We start from the raw sequence: 15,380 nt of genomic DNA, 5'->3' as shown, positions 1-15,380 counted from the left end.
AACAGATGAAAGTTAAGTGATCTGTGAACATGTCAAAATTGTGTTAATCCCATACTAGAAAACAGGTCTATACACATCAGAAGACTGAAACCCAGGTAAGGTTAGAACCAGGGTCTCAGCAGATAAGGCAAAGCAAGAACATTTTTTTCAGAAACTGCTGAAATGTGCATATATTGTGTGTCATGTAATTTTTGTTGTTTGGAAATGTAACAGTCACAGCTGATATCATAATGAATACCTGCATCATAGCAAAGTGATGAATATTTTTAACAATATTAAAGAAAAAACAGAATTACAGTTTTCTTCAAAAGTAAGGATTTCATATTTTATGAAACAAATTATCTAGAGGTAAACAAAAATAAATTGCTGCTCCACACAGCCATATGAATTGACCTACTTTCCTTCCTTCCTTCCTTCCTTCCTTCCTTCCTTCCTTCCTTCCTTCCTTCCTTCCTTCCTTCCTTCCTTCCTTTTCTTTCTCTCTCACTCTCTCTCTTTATCTCTTTTTTTTTCTCTTTCCATGATGGGAAGGAGCTGTGAGTCCTACAGAGGTCATAATAAACCCGCTTCACACCTGAGTGAGGCTGAACTCTGCTCTTGTTAGTGAGGATGAGAGACAAATAAAGAAATAATTGAACATAGATCCTCTGCCTCTAACAACAAGGTTACATAGTACCATTTGCTAATTGGAGTTTTGTCTTTCTGCAGTTAATAGTACTGTGAAATAGGAAGTGGCTGACACTACAAAACTGTATTAAGGATGTCAGAGGTGTGACATTTGGGGATGACCAGTATGGTGTATCTGGAGATACCCAGAGAATAGAGAGTTATGCTGCAAGGAGGACCCAGGCCTTCACCTCAGGTAGAGGTGCTGAGCTCTTCCAACTGAATTCTGGGTGATTTTAAATATTCCAGAACAATCAATATTGATTAAAGTATTGATTTTGATGGGCATTTCTCATTACATTACAGTCTCTCTACCAACCCCCCCCCCAACCCTAATTCAATATATACAAAGGCCTCTGGGTAGGGTTAGGGTGTTTCTAGATTATGACAATGGAACTGTGAGTTTGTATGATGTTTACTTCCCTTCCTTCCTTCTTTACCTCTCCTCTGAGCCTGTCTTTTGCCTTGGTTCCCTATGAAGTCAAGTGTCATGAGTACTAATTGGTGAGCTCCCATGTCAGGAAACTAAAGTCCTGAGACCCACTCAAGTCAGACAACAAGAGTATGTATGAGATCTGTGGGAACGTGTAACTTTAAGAAACAGTTATTCCATGGCTACAAAAATAATCTACCACATTGAATGTATTAATTTGCTTACTGAAATTCATTGTCATAAACTTGTTTATTGTGTAGCATTTACTAGAATATCAGGAATAGCTTTAAAAATAATGTTAGTGAGATAAATTCATATAAATTCATGGAGAGCATTCTTCTAATGTGTTTTGCTCATGATTTTTAGCATATCCAGAGTTGTACAACCATTGTAACTATCTAATTCTAGAAAAACATTTCATCACTTCCCCAGAAAATGCCCAATGCATTAATATTTACATTCCACTGATCCTCTGCCTTCTGCTGGCAACCTTCAATCTATTTTGGGTTTATTCAACTCCTGCAACATGGACTGGGAAAGGCAGGGGATATTATGAGAAGATAGGACATGAGAATGAACACATACATCTGACCTACAATGTGGATTTCACATGTGTCTAGCTGTTGTCAGACTCTCATCAATTGGTTTCATAGTAAAATCTTCAGTGGAGCAATATAAGTTTGTTGCTGATGACCAGTGATGAATCTCAGGTTCAACTCATTGTAGTTGGTGAGATACAGTTGGCATTTTTCTTTAACCAGAAAGCAAGAAGTTTTAAATTGTCAACAGTGTTACCCAGATAACAAAAAATATCTCTGAACACTTGTTTTTTTTTTTTTTTTTTTTTTTAAGTGGCTCTTTTCAAGATATATCATGTTTATGGGCTGAAAAATTCAATATTTTGGTTTTTTTCTTTTTTTATTCTAATTTGTTATGTATGACAGCAGAATGCATTACAATTCATATTACACCTATAGAGCACAAATTTTCATATCTGCTTATACACAAAGTAGAGTCATACCATTCGTGTCTTCATACATGTACTTAGGGTAATAATTTCCACCTCATTCCACCATCTTTCCTACCCCATGCTCCCTCCCTTCCCCTCCCTCCCCTTGCTCTATCTAGAGTTCATCTAATCCATCATGCTCCTCCCCTGCAACCCCACTATGAGCCAGCCTCTTTATATCAGACAAAACATTCGGCATTTGGAGTTTTGGGATTGGCTAACTTAGCATTATATTCTCCAACTCCATCCATTTACCTGTAAATGCCATGATTTTATTCTCTTTTAATGCACTGGATAGTTTTCCATTGTGTGTGTGTGTGTGTGTGTGTGTGTGTGTGTGTGTGTATATATATATATATATATATATATATATATATATATATATATCACATTTTCTTTATCAATTAATCCACTGAAGAGCATCTAGGTTGGTTCCATAGTTTAGCTATTGTGAATTGTACAGCTGTAAACACTGGTGTGGCTGTGTCATTACAGTATGCTGTTTTTAAGTCTTTGTGCTATAAACCAAGGAATGGGATAGCTGGGTCAAATGGTGGCTCCATTCCAAGTTTTCCAAGGAATCTCCATACTGTTTTCCATATCGGCTGCACCAATTTGCAGTCCCACAGCAGTGTATGAATGTGCCTTTTTCCCTACATCCTCACCAGCACTTATTCTTGTTTGTATTCTTGATAGCTGCCATTCTGACTGGAGTGAGATGAAATCTTAGAGTAGTTTTGATTTGCATTTCTCTAATTGCTAGCGACGTTGAACATTTTTTCATATATTTGTTGATTGATTGTATATCCTCTTCTGAGAAGTGTCTATTCACTTCCTTGGCCCATTTATTGATTGAGTTATTTGTTTTGTCTTTGTCTTTGTTTTGTTCTTTATATATCCTAGAGATTAGTGCTCTATCTAATGTGCGTGTGGTAAAGATTTGCTCCCAAAATGTAGGCTCTCTGTTCACTTCACTGATTGTTTCTTTTGCTGAGAAGAAACTTTTGGTTTGAATCCATTCCATTTATTGATTCTTGATTTTATTTTTTTTTCTTTTTTTTTTTATTGGTAGTTCATAACATTACATAGTTCTTAATACATCATATTAAACGGTTTGATTCAAGTGGATTATGAACTCCCGCTTTTACCCCGTATACAGATTGCCGTATCACATCAGTTTCCGTTCCATTGATTGACATATTGCCTTTCTAGATTCTGATGTATTCTGCTGTCTGTCCTATTCTCTACTATCCCCCCTCCCCTCCCCTCCCCTTTTCTCTCTCTACCCCTTCTACTGTAAATCATTTCTTCCATTTGTATTAACTTGTCTTACCCCTCCTTTCCTCTTATAAGGCATTTTGTATAACCCTGAGGATCGCCTTCCATTTCCATGCAATTTCCCTTCTCACTCCCTTTCCCTCCCACCTCTCATCCCTGTTTAATGTAAATCTTCTTCTCAAGCTCTTCGTCCCTACCCTGTCCTTGTTTACTCCCCTTATATCAAAGGAGTCATTTGGTGTTTGTTTTTTAAATATTGACTAGCTTCACTTAGCATAATCTGCTCTAATGCCATCCATTTCCCTCCAAATTCTATGATTTTGTCATTTTTTAATGCAGAATAATACTCCATAGTATATAAATGCCACATTTTTTTATCCATTCATCTATTGAAGGGCATCTAGGCTGGTTCCACAGTCTTGCTATCGTGAATTGAGCTGCTATGAACATCGATGTAGCAGTGTCCCTGTAGCATGCTCTTGTTAGGGCTTTAGGGAATAGACCGAGAAGGGGAATAGATGGGTCAAATGGTGGTTCCATTCCCAGCTTTCCGAGAAATCTCCATACTGCTTTCCAGATTGGCTGCACCAATTTGCAGTCCCACCAGCAATGAACAAGAGTGCCCTTTTCCCCGCATCCTCTCCAGCACTTATTGTTGTTTGACTTCCAAATGGCTGCCAGTCTTACTGGAGTGAGATGGTATCTTAGGGTAGTTTTGATTTGCATTTCTCTGACTGCTAGCGATGGTGAGCATTTTTTCATGTACTTGTTGATTGATTGTATGTCCTCCTCTGAGAAGTGTCTGTTCAGGTCCTTGGCCCATTGATTGATTGGGTTATTTGTTATCTTATTGTCTAATTTTTTGAGTTCTTTGTATATTCTGGTTATTAGGGCTCTATCTGAAGTGTGTGGAGTAAAGATTTGTTCCCAAGATGTAGGCTCCCTGTTTATCTCTCTTATTGTTTCTTTTGCTGAGAAAAAACTTTTTAGTTTGAGTAAGTCCCATTTGTTGATTCTATTTGTTAACTCTAGCTCTATGGGTGTCCTATTGAGGAATTTGGAGCCCGATCCCACAGCGTGTAGATCATAACCAACTTTTTCTTCTATCAGATGCCGTGTCTCTGATTTAATATCAAGCTCCTTGATCCATTTTGAGTTAACTTTTGTGCACGGCGAGAGATATGGATTCAGATTCATTTTGGTGCAAATGGATTTCCAGTTTTCCCAGCACCATTTGTTGAAGATGCTATCCTTCCTCCATTGCATGCTTTTAGCCCCTTTATCAAAAATAAGATAGTTGTAGTTTTGTGGATTTGTTACTGTGTCCTCTATTCTGTACCATTGGTCCACCCTCCTGTTTTGGTACCAGTACCATGCTGTTTTTGTTACTATTGCTCTGTAGTATAGTTTGAAGTCTGGTATCGCTATACCGCCTGATTCACACTTCCTGCTTAGTATTGTTTTTGCTATTCTGGGTCTTTTATTATTCCATATGAATTTCATGATTCTTTTATCAATTTCTACAAGATATGCTGTTGGGATTTTGATTGGCATTGCATTGAACTTATATAGGACTTTTGGTAATATCGCCATTTTGATGATGTTAGTTCTGCCTATCCATGAGCAGGGTATATTTTTCCATCTTCTAAGGTCTTCTTCTATGTCTTTCTTTAGGGTTCTGTAATTTTCATTGTATAAGTCTTTCACCTCTTTTGTTAGGTTGATTCCCAACTATTTTATTTTTGGGGGGGATATTGTGAATGGAGTAGTTGTCCTCATTTCCGTTTCAGAGGATTTGTCGCTGATATACAGGAATGCCTTAGATTTATGCCTGTTGACCTTATATCCTGCCACTTTGCTGAATTCATTTATTAACTCTAAGAGCATCTTTGTAGACCCTTTTGGGTCTGCTAGGTATAGAATCATATCATCTGCAAATAGTGATAATTTAAGTTCTTCTTTTCCTATTTTTATGCCTTTAATTTCTTTCGTCTGCCTGATTGCTCTGGCCAGTGTTTCGAGGACTATGTTGAACAGAAGTGGTGAGAGAGGGCATCCCTGTCTTGTACCAGATCGTAAAGGGAATGCCTTCAATTTTTCTCCATTCAGAATGATGCTGGCCTGTGGCTTATCATAGATTGCTTTTACAATGTTGAGGTATGATCCAGTTATCCCTAATTTTTCTAGAGTTTTGAACATAAAGGGATGCTGTACTTTGTCGAATGCTTTTTCTGCATCTATCGAGATGATCATATGGTTCTTATTTTTAAGTCTATTGATGTGGTGGATAACATTTATTGATTTCCGTATATTGAACCAACCTTGCATACCAGGGATGAATCCTACTTGATCATGGTGTATAATTTTTTTGATATGTATTTGAATCCGATTCGCCAGAATTTTATTGAGGATTTTTGCATCAAGGTTCATTAGAGATATTGGTCTGTAGTTTTCTTTCTTTGAGGTGTCTTTGTCTGGTTTCAGAATTGGGTGATGTTGGCCTCGTAGAATGAATTTGGAAGTTCTCCCTCTTTTTCTATTTCCTGAAATAGCTTGAAAAGTATTGGTGTTAGTTCCTCTTTAAAGGTTTTGTAAAACTCTGCTGTATACCCATCCGGTCCTGGGCTTTTCTTAGTTGGTAATCTTTTGATGGTTTCTTCTATTTCCTCTATTGTTATTGGTCTGTTTAGGTTGTCTATATCCTCCTGACTCAATCTGGGCAGATCATAAGACTTAAGGAATTTATCTATGCCTTCACTATCTTCTATTTTATTGGAGTATAAGGATTCAAAATAATTTCTGATTATCTTCTGTATTTCTGAAGTGTCTGTTGTGATATTGCCTTTTTCATCCCGTATGCTAGTAATTTGGGTACTCTCTCTTCTTCTCTTTGTTAGCATGGCCAAGGGTCTGTCAATTTTATTTATTTTTTCAAAGAACCAACTTTTAGTTTTGTCAATTTTTTCAATTGTTTCTTTTGTTTCAATTTCATTAATTTCAGCTCTGATTTTAATAATTTCTTGCCTTCTACTTCTTTTGCTGTTGTTTTGCTCTTCTTTTTCTAGGATTTTGAGATGAAGTATGAGATCAGTTATTTGTTGGTTTTTTCTTTTTTTGAGGAATGAACTCCAAGCAATGAATTTTCCTCTTAGAACTGCTTTCAATGTGTCCCATAGGTTCCGATATGTTGTGTCTGTGTTTTCATTTAACTCTAGGAAGTTTTTAATTTCCTCCTTGATGTCTTCTAAAACCCATTGATCATTCAGCAACCTATTGTTCATTCTCCAAGTGATGCTTGATTTTTCCTTCCTACTTTTATCATTGAATTTCAGTTTCATTCCATTGTGATCAGATAAGATGCATGGTGTTATCTCTACCGCTTTATACTGTCTAAGAGTTGCCCTGTGACATAATATATGGTCTATTTTTGAGAAGGTTCCATGTGCTGCTGAGAAAAAAGTGTAACTACTTGATGTTGGGTAGTATAGTCTATATATGTCAATTAAGTCTAGATTGTTAATTGTGTTATTGAGTTCTATAGTTTCCTTATTTAACTTTTGTTTGGAAGATCTGTCCAGTGGTGAGAGAGGTGTGTTGAAGTCTCCCATGATTATTGTATGGTGGTCTATTAGACTCTTAAACTTGAGAAGAGTTTGCTTGATGAACACAGCTGCGCCATTATTTGGGGCATATATATTTATGATTGTTATGTCTTGTTGGTGTATGGTTCCCTTGAGCAGTATGACGTGTCCTTCTTTATCCCTTTTGATTAACTTTGGTTTGAAATCTATTTTATTAGATATGAGTATGGCCACTCCTGCTTGTTTCCACAGTCCATATGAGTGGTATGATTTTTCCCAACCTTTCACCTTCAGTCTATGAATATCTTTTCCTATCAGATGCGTCTCCTGTAGGCAGCATATTGTTGGGTCTTGTTTTGTGATCCATTCTGCTAGCCTGTGTCTCTTGATTGGTGAGTTTAAGCCATTAACATTTAGGGTTATTATTGAGATATGGTTTGTTCTTCTAGCCATATTTATTTATTGATGTTACTAAACCTGATTTGTTATCCTCTTTGACTACTTTCCCCCCTTTACTGTCCTACCTCCCATTGTTGGTTTTCAATGTTATTTTCCATTTCCTCTTCCTGTAATATTTTGCCAAGGATTTTTTGAAGAGATGGTTTTCTAGCTGCGAATTCTTTTAACTTTTGTTTATCGTGGAAGGTTTTAATTTCATCTTCTATCCTGAAGCTTAATTTCGCTGGATACACGATTCTTGGTTGGAACCCATTTTCTCTCAGTGTTTGAAATATGTTATTCCAGGATCTTCTAGCTTTCAGAGTCTGTGTCGAGAGATCAGCTGTTATCCTGATTGGTTTACCCCTAAATGTAATCTGCTTTCTTTCTCTTGCAGCTTTTAAAATTCTCTCCTTATTCTGTATGTTGGACATCTTCATTATAATGTGTCTAGGTGTGGATCTCTTATGATTTTGCATATTCGGTGTCCCGTAGGCTTCTAGGATTTGGGATTCTGTCTCATTCTTCAAGTCTGGGAAGTTTTCTCCTATTATTTCACTGAATAGACTGTTTATTCCTTTGGTTTGGAGCTCTGTGCCTTCTTGTATCCCAATGACTCTTAAATTTGGTCTTTTGATATTGTCCCATATTTCTTGGATGTTCTGCTCATGGTTTCTTAGCAGACTTGCTGAGCTGTCTATGTTCTTTTCCAGTTGAAATACTTTGTCTTCATTGTCTGATGTTCTCTCTTCTAAGTGATCTACTCTGCTGGTAGTATTCTCAATTGAGTTTTTAAGTTGGTTTATTGTTTCCTGCATTTCTAGGATTTCTATTTGTTTGTTTTTTATTACCTCTATCTCCCTGTGAAATTGATCTTTTACTTCCTGGATTTGTTTGTCAATGTGATCTTTCATTGTCTGATTTTGCTGTCTCATGTCTTCCTTGAGACTCCAGATAATCTGAAGCATGTATATCCTGAACTCTTTATCTGACATTCCATCAGTTGCAGCTATTACCTCTTCTAATGTTGAGTTGACCTGCATAGCTTGTAGTCCTTTCTTTCCTTGTCTTTTCATACTGCTTGCGTTTCTTTCTGCTTGGTGCAACTGTTGTGTTTTTGAAATTTACCCCCTGGCCTGTCTTTCCAGTGGGCTGCAGGTATCTTTGCTCCCCCCGCTCCGGCACCTTGCAGCTCCCCAGTGCGCGCCACAGACTCCAGCCGCAGGGCGATTGCCTATCAGGCTATGCGCCCCTCCGTGCGGAGAAAAGGAGCTCCCGCAGTCGAACTTTGCATGATGGAAATCTGTCTGGAGCCCCTCGATTTCGCTGGAAATTGGCGGCGGCCGACTACGGGTTCGGGCGGGGCGGCCCAAGCCGCTCAGGGTGACTGCAGCTTGCAAAAGCGGTTGCTGGCTCCGGGACTTTACTTCTGCACCCGCCGCGGTGCCACCTGTGGAGCCGGTTAGCTGTGGCCGTGTGGTTAGGGACCCGGAGGGAGAAGCAGCTGCTCCCAGAGTGAGCGCTATGCCTTCCGGGGGAGCCCGGATGGCGGAGGCCCACTGCGGGTTCGGGCGGGGCGGCCCAAGCCGCTCAGGGTGAACGCCGCTTGCAAAAGCAGTTGCTGGCTCCGGGACTTGACTTCTGCACCCGCCGCGTTGCCACCTGTGGAGCCGGTTATCTGTGGCCGCGTGGTTAGGAACCGGACAGGTGGGGTGGCTGCTTGCAAAGCGAGAGCTAGGCCTCCCGGGGGAGCCCCTTGCCGGAGTGGCTAATGTCTGCGGACTAGACCTCTGTGCCCGAGTGGCCGCCCAAGATCCACTTCTCTGGGACAAACTGTCACTTCCAATAAACCTACCAGATCACGGCTGCTCTCCACTAAAGGGAATTATGCTAGGAGTTCCTCCGTATGTAGGCTGCAGCTGTCCAGGTGGGTCTTTCTTATCCCGTTAAAGTGGAGACCTTGGAGTCGCTGCTTCCTCGCCGGCAGCCATGTTGGATCCCCCTGAACACTTGTTTAGGAAAAATAGCCCCACTCAGACTCACCTGGTCATCTGCATTTCAGCCACTGAATGAGACTTTTGACTAAAAGATTTTTGGAAAACTAGACACTAAGGTCAACAATCAACCTGCTATTATTAATATGCTTAATGGAAACAATACAAATGTGCAGTCATAGGCTTTTCAGAATGGAAAGTATGTTATGGCTCAGCTTCTTTGGAACATAGTCTACCACATTGTACCTTCCAATATGCCCTTGTTGCAGGTTCTTCTAACTCAAAAAGTTTTAAACTGCAACTGTTTTAGATATACTCAAGAAACCCAATTTGGAGAAGGTGTGACAGGGAAGTGGATGAAGTGAATGACCCTTGACTTGGGGGGAAACTTAGTAGGTGTACTAAGGTTTTCTGTTTTCTCTGAGAAATGAAATGGGGCTTAACACTCTTTGATCCTAAAAACAGTTTCATATGGTAGGGAATGTGTGAGCAATGAAATTGTAATTATTGAAAATGTAAATCCACTGCAGACTATCAGATCACCATGCTCTCAAGGAGCTCAGGCTCTTGGTTTGAAGGAGCAAAAAACTCACAAAGATTGTTAAGACAGATATTTATGCCAAAATCCTACTAGAAATTTTTCTCTTCTACAAATATTGTTCCCCACAGTGTGAGAGCTGTTTTGTTTGTGCTTTTTGGGTATTGAAAAAATTGGGGTGATAAGGCTAAATGAATGCAGTACTAATTCTTATGGGCTGTGATCAGTACCTTACTCTTGGTTATAAAGCCTCTTTTAGGAGACTCAGCCACACATACAGATTTTAGAATCAACTTCTCAATATCCAAACACATGCAAATAAGTGAACAAAAACTCTATTTGAGCCTATATTAGAATGGTCTATTTAAGGAAAATTACCACATTGTGTCTTCTACTCCACGGATATGGGATATCCCTTTGTTAGCGTTTATTTTTAAAAAATTCTCTGAAAATCATTGTACTGTCAGGTGTAACTAATTAAAACAAATTTAAAAAAAATTCTCTCAAGCTGCCAGTTGTGGTGGCTCACACCTGTATTCCCAGAAGATTGGCAGGCGGCGGCAAGAGGATCTTTAGTTCAAAGGCAGCATCAGCAATTCAGTGAGACCCTGTTTTTTTTTTATATTCACTCATTTGTACATATTTCCTTAGATTATTTCTATATATTTGATATTTTAGTAAGATTTAAATATATTTGGAATTTTATTTCCTACTTTTGTTATTTGTAGGAATAGACTTGATTAAATTTCTTTCTAGTTTCCCTAACTAATAGTTTATGGATTTGGGGAAGTTTTATAACCACACAAGCATGTGATATAATAAAATGACACAAGCACCATAATTTTACAAATTATTGTAGCTCTGTGTAATATAATACATTATAAATTATGGTAGATTTAATTCTTGCTAGTTCATGCATGATTTATTTTTTATGACTCTTTTCTTGTCTAGTTGCTATGACAGAGACATCCAGAACAGTGGTGAACCTGGTTGGTGATAGCAATACCCTCCTGTCACCCACACTCCATATACAAGCTTTCAAATTCTCCATTAAATATGATACTTGGCAGTAAGATTTTATAGGCATTTTTCTTAGATTATTAAAGCTCACTATTCTTTTTGATTCATTGATTGAACCTTTTTTTTAAAATTATGAACCGACAATGAATTATATCAGTTGTTTATTCCTGTTTTTGTGGTGATTTATATTCATTCTACTCTCCAATGTTAAGTTACTGTTTCTAGAAAAAATTCCATTTGAACATGGCATCTTTGGCCTTAATCTGTAACTAAATTTGATGAGCTAGTAACTTGTTTAGAAATGCTGCATCTATGTTACATGAGAGTCTGTATCATAGTTTGTATTTCTTGTAAAGCCTTTGTCAGACCAAGATATAAAATTTATACATTGGGAATTATTACTTCCCTTTTCCATTCTCTGGAAGACTTTGTCTAAGTTTGTATTTCTGTCTAAATGTTTAGATGGATTCACTGGTATATATCATTGAATTTTTATGAGGTTTTTTCTTTGTTTTAAAATAATGGTTCAATTTTCTTTAATAAAAATAACACTAATATCATCTGTTTTTGTCAGCTTTTGTCCAGTACATTTTAAGAAATTTGTTCATTTCATCTAAATTGTGATCTGTATCAGCATACAATTTTTGAAAAAAATCCTCTTACTTACATTAATTTCTGAGGGCATGTGCATTTGATTTTTTAATTCTTGGTCCTAAATTCTTAATTAGAATTCCCCATGCCTTTTTTATATGAGTACTATACATTTGACAGTTTAATTAATCTTTTTTAAGAGACAGATTTTGGATTTTTTGATTGATAGGTAGATAGATAGATTAGCATTTTCTGAAATGATTAGTAAAATGTTGTTTTAGTTTGTATTACATGGATTTGCTTTTCTTTAATAACTCATCCAGAAATGTTCCCTACTCCCCATCTCCCTGACCATTCCCTACCCTGCTTCTCCTTTTTACATACTTCCTCCTTCTTTTTTTTTTTTCTTATATGTTTCAGGTTTAGCAGTTATTAAGCACCTGCAGCATTGGGCTGCCCAAGGGCTTCTCTTTTTCTGTGCAGAGCACCATCTCCTCGATGCCTGTGTCCACCACGCTGGCCCAGAGGGTAGGTAATGTCACACTCTCCCTCTCATCTAGGATGGTAGAAGATCCCCAGTGATGCTACTTTCTGCCTTGTGTTTTTCTTTCAGCTCTTCCTTCACTAATGTAACCAATACTTACCATTAAACTGCCTCTGCTTTAAATGCACTGCATGCTTTCATTTTTCTTGGTTAAATTCTACTGATGCAGTGCCCCTTCATATTTTTTCAATTCTCACTTAAACAAGGTATAAAAAAAGAAGCAGGTAACAAATTTCCCTTTAAAAAGTGAAAAAAAAATACAGTATATTGTCCTAAAAGTCATTAAGGGTGATCCATCCGCATTTATGAGAGGAAAGCATTGTTTCTCCCACTTTCTTGTCAGAGCTTTTAATTTATACATGAGTATGATCTGTCAAACAACCTTTGAAATAGTGTTTCTTTCAAGCTGCATCTACAAACTAAGGGTTTTAAAGATCCATAAAGTATATTTCATTACCTGTGTTCCAAATTGATTCCACGTGTTTCTCTAATTTACACAATTGTGTACTTAGCACAATTTTATTTTATTTTATTTTTTGTGGGGAATGAAATTGAACCAAGGACCTTTTACATGCCAGGCAAGCACTCTACCAACTGAGCTATATCCCCAATCCCTTAGTACAATTTTAAATTTCTTGGTTAAACAGAAACAAAATAAAAATACTCAATATCATAAATATCATGGTGAATGTTGGTAATAGACTTCAATTTGTGAAAATATTGGCCTGTTAGATGGTGTGGTACATAATAGAAATGGACTCTCACTAACAAAAACTAGTGGCATTCAAATACGTAATTAAGGTAAGATATATTAGAGGAACTTTTTACCTTTGGGTGAATAGGAATTAAGAATCCTTGAGGCCAGTAGCTTTAGCCTTACAGAGGATGCCCTGGTTAAGTCAATAAGCTAAGGAGGATTCTGGAAGGCCGGCGTTGAATGGAAGGAGACAGCGCCTCGACAATCTTGGCAAGGTTATGCTTGCAGAACTTCAAAGGTCTGAAACAGAACATCCTTTAACCTACAGAACCATTTAGATGGATTTTTCTACTTACATTTTACAAATGGTGAGTTAAAAGCCTGTATGTATTGTAGAATATGTTTAGCACTTTCTTTTATAATAGCCTTGTACTGACTTTCAGTGTGAATGGACAAAATGGTAAATACTCAGCACTTTGAATTTATTAGTCATCTACCAAAAGGTCAGTTTCTGCAAATCCAATGTGATTCAGGACATTTCCTAAGAGGGCAATTAGTCCTTAACAAAATGAATGGATTATGTACATTTTACATATAGAATAAATATGAAAACTCAATAAGAAATTATATAAGATCATAATAATAAGAATTATGGGCTGGGGACGTGGCTCAAGTGGTAACACGCTCGCCTGGCAAGTGTAGAGCACTGGGTTTGATCCTCAGCACCACATAAAATAAAAAATAAAGATGTTGTGTCCACCAAAAACTGAAAAATAAATATTTTTTAAAAATTCTCTCTCCTCTCTCTTTCTCTCTCTCTCTCTCTCTCTCTCTCTCTCTCTCTCTCTCTTAAAAAAAGATTTATGAAGCAATAAAAATCATAGTGTGATGGGAATAATGAGTGATTATATTTCAAGTATGGCATTCACAACTACTCAGTTACAAATAATATACTAACCATAGGCATCAGGAATGTAAAGCTCAATGGTAACTTAATGTGGTACCTTTTACTTTTATGAATAGGCCTGTAGAATAGCTCCATTATTGTCTGGTGGTAAGCAAATTAATTATTCTCACCATGTGTGGTTTTTTATCTGTTAATTAGTATATCAGAAATGTGTTATGAGTAGTAAATGAGCCAGGATTAATGGATTACCAGCCATATAATAAGTGCCCAATTAATGTTTAGCTATTATTAAAATAACAATGGTCTCCAAAAAGATTTAAAAAGCCATTAATTTGCTAACACAAAATTTGTTACAGATCATGTAATTAATTTATAAACAAAGAATTAGAGCAACAGTTCCTAGTTAATGCTGGCAACTGAGACCCCTGGAGACAGTGCAGTGAGGTATTTATGAAATGCAGTCATCCTTTTACATTATGAATCTGCATCTTCCCATACTGAGAACCTGTGCTGAGATGAAGCACTGTTGTCATTGTGGGTGGGCTGCTCACTCACACCCTCTCCAGAGGGGAAAATGAGAATCAAAGGGCTCAAGGGCAAAGAATATGACCTGATCTAACAAAGAAGATAGGATGCTCTGGCTCTGGGTGGGGCACTGTTCTAGGGATTGGCAGAGTTAGCCTTGGTAGAGAAAAGATAATATTGGCAGATGCCCAGTCTATTCAATAGGAAGGTTCTTGGACAATTTATTTCAAAGTTCTGCTCTAATATTTAATATAGAACCATCTATATTTTTATATTTATACTTATGGAGGAGAGGACTGAACATTAGCATAAAATACTTTGAATGAAGCTACACTAGCACGTTGCATGTGTTCATCAGGATGGCTGTATAGGGAAACCTTCTGTTTTCCTTCTATAATTTTTGACTTTAGTGATGGAGCCACCTTACATTAAAAACCATGGTTGTTTTTAGCCCTTTAGCTAATTTTACACAGTTTATTTCTCTCTCTCTCTCTCTCTCTCACACACACACACACACACACACACACACACACACAAAGTCAAAATTTTGTTTTGGGTTTGAGGTCAGAATTGTTTTGACTTGTTCTGACAAACATACTTATATTTTTTATCTTTGCAATTTATCATACTGTATTATCTTTAATTATTGAGAATTCTCCAACATGCCACTAGAAACCATTTCACTACTAGTTTACTTGGCCACCAGTCTCTTTCTTCATGAGTGAACAGATGGATTCCTTTTCTTGGGGTAGCAAAGTGCATAGTTTGTTGCTTTTGTCATTAACAAATACGTTGACAAGCCAGGTGGTATCACTCACATGAACCATATCAAAAGAGCCAGGATGTCTCTCTGCTATGATCACAGCAGGATTTCCCAGGTAAGCACCTCCAGGACCCATACAGATCACTATATTCTTCCATGAGGAGATCAGGGTGCAAATGGTGTGAGCATTGTGGATAACCAGACAAGGGATTCTTTTTTTTTTTTTACCTACAAAGATCTTTCTCACTTTCCACAACTTATATTGGAGTTCCTCAGGTTACTACAATAAATAGCAAAGTGATCCCTGGTGTTATAGATCAGATGGACATCATCTCTAGTCTTGTCACTATTGATGATGTCATAAAATTATCATGGTAAGTCACATCAGTCCAGACA

The sequence above is a fragment of the Urocitellus parryii genome, chromosome 4, assembly GCF_045843805.1.
Source record: "Urocitellus parryii isolate mUroPar1 chromosome 4, mUroPar1.hap1, whole genome shotgun sequence".
NCBI classification, from domain to species: Eukaryota; Metazoa; Chordata; class Mammalia; order Rodentia; family Sciuridae; genus Urocitellus; species Urocitellus parryii.
Note: the sequence above shows the minus strand (reverse complement) of the source record.